The sequence below is a fragment of the Chanodichthys erythropterus genome, chromosome 3 (genome assembly GCF_024489055.1).
Source record: "Chanodichthys erythropterus isolate Z2021 chromosome 3, ASM2448905v1, whole genome shotgun sequence".
Taxonomy (NCBI): domain Eukaryota; kingdom Metazoa; phylum Chordata; class Actinopteri; order Cypriniformes; family Xenocyprididae; genus Chanodichthys; species Chanodichthys erythropterus.
Genome location: NC_090223.1, coordinates 11,011,403 through 11,016,984, shown reverse-complemented (window position 1 = coordinate 11,016,984; position 5,582 = coordinate 11,011,403). Strand labels below are relative to the sequence as shown.

Sequence of the window (5,582 nt, the reverse complement as noted above, 5' to 3'; positions counted from 1 at the left end):
GCTGGGGGAGCCAAATCATCCTGTTCACCTCAGAAAGGAAGTCTCGTCTCAGGGTGATCGTCTAGATAGTATCGAAAGGGAACAGACGTTAGCCCTCATTTATCAAATGATCGTACGCCAGAAAACTTTGGCATTTATCAATATGGGCGTGAGTGGTGGCTACAATCAAATCTCATGTCAGGTCTCAGCTTGCGTACGCACGTTTTTGAGTCAGTGGGAACTTGCTTGCAGCATAGTTAATCTGGTAGAGAACTGTTATGAGAACATTTAGTTTATTTTCCTGACTGACAATCACTCACTAACCGATCATTAACTATTAAACGACATGGTTAAAATGTCAAATTAAAATTAAATTAGAATAGATGTGTGTCTGAAAATACCACAAATGTTTTTGTTTTTTTTTTTGTTTTTTTTTTCCAGGGATTTCACTTTGGATTTTCTTTCTTTAGAGTGGATTTCCCTCAATTCTAAAAGCATTTTGTAAGCAATTTGTTGCCCTCATGCACTCCAGGGCAGAGGCCATAAACCTGTGCATACAGTGAAAATATTTGCTGTGCCAACAAATGCTGTTCTCAAACATTTTAACCCTCTACCACATGCATTATTATAGACCTATACAAAAAAAAAAAAAAAAAGTTTGAATCTTTTTCTTTTCTTAGAATGGCTTAACTTGAAGTGCTTTAAAAATAATAATAATAATAATATACAGGGACAACAACATACAATAGTGGAAATAACTTATATAATAACTTAATAAGCGTAAGAGTATATAGTTAATAATTTTCCTCAGAAATGTTGTTTGTATTGAATCAATTGGTGCTATTATAAGCTTTAGCAGTAAATATAAACAACACCTTATACATATTTTCCAACATCTTGTGCTTTTATTTATTCCATTCTCTTTTGCTGAATAATGCTTTATATTCTTTGAATTTCATTACGGTTTTCATGAACATTATTTAAATTGCCAATTTAGACAGTTAAAAACAAATATAAGACCGTTCATCATCTATCATAAAACATTGACATAAAACCAAAAACATTGTAAGTTCATGAAAATTAAACGTTACACAATCTTATGAGAGGAAGGTTATGAACATGAACCCTCCCATAATCCTTGAAACTTCACATTTTTTCTGTACAAAACTTCAAAAAGCAGTTTTTTTTTTTTTTTTAGAGTTTTTTTAGAGGTGAGGCACAGGTACTCATCACATTTGGTGCACTTCACTCTAACAATACACTTACAGCCACTTGCACCTGCCTTTTTGAGACACCATGGTAGGCCAGTGGTTGGTCTGGACCAGTAGTACTGGCTGTGGTGCAGGGGGCAGGCAGGTCTCCGATGTTGATTTAATCCATAATACAAATGCCATGGCAGTCCTTAACATATGACTAATCAACATTATATTACTAGCATTAATGTTGTTGTTATTGTTACTGCTTAACAGACTGCAGCTGATCTTTGCTAGCTAGCTAACCTATTATAATAATGTAATTCCATTATTGCGCAGTGTTGCCATATGGCAACAGACATTTTATCGATATACCAAAAACTAATTTCACAAAAAACTTTTCTTGAATGGTGACTATGTCATCATAACTTACCTGAGATGATGTTAACAATTTTTTTTTGTGAATGTGACATGGGTGGGTCCTTGTTTGTTACTGATGTTTTAGATTGCTTTCAGCAACTACCGAGTTATTATGTGGATTGTTTAGATTTTTGGAGATTTTTGCATATTAGCTTATTTCCTAGAACATTTCCTGGCCTAGAAAAGTTTTTGGCCTAAGCCATTGATCTTTCTCCCCCAGATTTACAACAGGGACAATAACTACACCCTGCTCTATAGGTAGAAGACACTTTAAAGTAAGGATATTCGCAGGTAGTGCACTTTCCTCACCTATTGGGGGCTCCAAGAACACAGAAGTAATAACACGAGCCATACCTTGACAACCAGTTGTGGGAACCCATTGAAGGGAGCCCGCTGGCACTCGTATGGCCAATCCTGCTCTTACAACTGCCTTCCCCAATAACCCTGATTCAGCAGTGAGAGCTAAACTTTGGCACTCTAAGAGGAACTTTTTCCACTCCCTCCCTGCTTGCTTAACTGTGAGGGAGGAAAACAAACTCTCTTCATGTTGAAAAAAGTTCTTGATAGCAACAGTTCAAAATATTCATGCCCAAAACACCTGGGACCACAAGCTTTTGTTGCCGTGTAAGGGGATCTAGCGGATCTCTCATAATTAGTACCACCATTTTAGTGAGAATTTTACCCAAAATCTTGGCTTCTAGCTCCACAATAGGAAATGTCCACCCCATTAGCAGCCTTCAACCACAGCCAGCTACAAGGTTACAAACATTCCCTAATATGCATAGGAAATGCTGACTCAAAGAAGCTCTCTGTGACCATTGACACCATAGATCCAGTGTCCAGTAAGCAAGGAGTTTTCACACCCCTAAAAGAAACTTCCACTATAGGGCATTGTCCAATAAGTTGGGTCAAATCTTCTTCCAATAAACCTTTAGAGCCAGGCGAACCCCCCTCTGGTGCTAGTTTCCCAGCTAGTTTCCTGTGCAACTGTTTGACTTTGCACCTGGGACAACTGTCCCTGACTAGTTCCTGCCCCTCCCCTCAAATTCACTTGCATGCCTGCCAAGTCAGTTCTGCAAAACCTTGCAATATGACCAACTTTATTGCAACGCATGCAGATTTGCTCCAGTTCCTGGAGGCACACCAACAATGCACATTTTGGATGTCTCCCTTATCTGGCCCATATATTTCTGTTCTTGATTCCTGGAGCTGATGAGTTGAATCAGGTGTGTTTGATTATGAAGAGTTGGAAAATGTGGTTGCTGGTGTGCCTCCACGAACAGGGTTGGGAAACACTGGTTTATGGAGACAATCTTTTAGTTCACCCAAATCATTAGTAAATTTGGGGGAAAGGGGATTTGATCTATACGTACCCACTACTTGAACATCTGCAGCACAAGAATGAGCTCAAGGTCTCACACCAGGGGTTTCTCACTCATTGGCCCACTATATAGCTTCAGAATGAACATCCAGAAATGACATCTCTGTATTTAACCGCACCTGTCATTTCAACTCCCTATGAAGGGTATTATCACGCATATGTTCAATAAACTGGTCACGTAGTGTGTGGTCTGGGTTACAAATTCCTGGCAAGTGTTTCATTGCCTCCATTAGGGCCATGAGGGCATGCGAGTATTTGCGCAGCGACTCTCCCTCCAGCTGGTGCCATTGTAAAAACTGCTTCATCAAACCAACCAAAGACTGAGAACTTCCACACATATCAAGTAAAATTGTAAAAAAAAATTCAGGATCATCTCTATCACTAGAGGGGCGAAACTTTACTTCAGCCTTAGCTTCTCCATCTAAAAGATCATAAACAAACAAAGCTTTCTCAGCCACTGGGACTGGATGAACTATCAAAGTCCTTTGTACCTCTTCTACCCAATTTTCTACTGTCAGCAAGTTAATAGATTTTTTTCCCAGAGAACCTGGGACATTTTCTTTCACATGGAACATACACATAACGTTCAGATGTATTAACAAATGGACAGGCATCAACATTATGCCTAGGGCTAACAGCTTGTGCCTCATCACCACCAACATTAGCATTTCATCCCGAAGTTGCTGGTTATCTGCCTGCAATTGTTGTACCAATTCAGCCAAAACTTTGAGTTATTACTTCATTTTACAATGTCACTCACACAGAAAACAAAGAGAAACAAGGAACCCCCCCCCCCCCCCCCCCAAAAAAAAACAAACAAAAAAAAAACAGAACAATTCAAAGGCAGCTGGCAAAAGAAATTAAATTAAGGACATGCATAAAAAAAAAAAAAAAATGGGAATGTTGGACAATGAATATATGAATATAACAGCTTGATTTTGCAATGTTGTCTAATGTCCATTGAAGCAAAAGTGTCCAAAAGTGGGAATTATGCGGTAACGGACACAGCAATGCATCATGTATTATAAGATCATTATGTCTGTAGCGTGATCCATTAAAACGTACAATATATATATATATATTGTTTGCTGCATGATGATCTTAAATTTATTAATTATTAATTTACTATTAATAAATGTGTAAAGTTGCATAAAATGGAAATACTCAATAAAGATAAGATGTGAAGGATTCTATGGTCCAGTTAGTATTTACACCCCATAATGATGGCCGCGCTGCCGAAGTGCCATCTAGTGGCTGTTACCCAAAAATGATCAGAGTGGGTTCTATACTCTTTTCCCACACACACTCGTTCATCGAGCGGAGAATGAGAATAAACGCCATTTCATTGAAGCCCGCGAGACTTTAAAAGTAAACTGCCCTATCACCCCTTAAAGGCATAGCATGCTCATTCCGGTTACAAACCTTTGAGTTGCTCTCAAACCAAACAGACTTCACCTGAAGTCGGTGTGGAAAGAGTTTCACAAATAAACAGAGCGTCATATGAGAGTTCATACTGGAGAGAAACTGTATACAAGTGATCAGTGCAGGAAGAGTTTTACGCAACCAGGACACCTAAAGAACACATGAACATCCACACTGGAGGGAAGCCGTTCACATGTGATCAATGCGGAAAAACGTTTTTGGTCTTCAGTCCTGAAGAAGCACCTGAGATGTCATACAAACGAAAACCCACATTCATGTAATGTATGTGGAAAGAGTTTTTCACGTCTAGAACATTTAAAAATACATCAGAAAATACATACTGGTGTGAGAGTATGTGCTTTGAGTGTGAGAAGACTTTTACTAGAGCCGGTGCTTTAAAACAGCATGAGAGAATTCACACGGGAGAGGAACCTTATAATTGTTCACTTTGTGACAAAAGATTCAGTCAGTTAGCAACTCTGAGAAATCACGAGAAGATTCACACTGGAGAGAAATCTCATCAAAGCACTGCATGAGGGAAGTGTTTCAAACATTCATCTTCTCTACACAAGCACACAAGAAACAATCACAGTAAGCAGATCAGCACTTTCAGGTCTGATGCCACATCCTCACCAAATGCGACACAATAATGCATCAGGCAGTAAAATATCATCTGGATAAAGGCTCACTGATGCACGTGGGGAGCGAAGGCTGGCCCGTGTGGTCCAATCCAACAGACGAGCTCCTGTAGCTCAAATTGCTCAAGAAGTTAATGCTGGTTCTGATAGAAAGGTGTCAGAATACACAGTGCATCACAGTTTGTTGCGTATGGAGCTGCAGACCAGTCAGGGTGCCCATGCTGACCCCCGTCCACCACCGAAAGAGCCAACAGTGGCATGTGATCATCAGAACTGGACCACGGAGCAATGGAAGAAGGTGGCCTGATCTGATGAATCCTGTTTTCTTTTACATCACGTGGATGACCGGGTGCGTGTGCGTCGCTTACCTGGGGAACACATGGCACCAGGATGCACTATGGGAAGAAGGCAAGCCGGCGGAGGCAATGTGATGCATCCATGTGGATGTTATCTTGACATAATCGTGTGAAACTGGAGAAGTAGTTGAAGCAGAAGGTTGAGTGCGTCATCGGATGGAGAGCGATGTTGGTGGCTGGCTGAGAGCATGAG

The 5,582-nt window shown here is 40.1% G+C and overlaps 1 pseudogene; it reads left to right on the top strand.

Moving 5' to 3' along the window:
• Positions 1-4,473: 4,473 nt before the first annotated feature.
• Positions 4,474-5,045, top strand: LOC137003193 (zinc finger protein 583-like; annotated as a pseudogene).
• Positions 5,046-5,582: the final 537 nt, after the last annotated feature.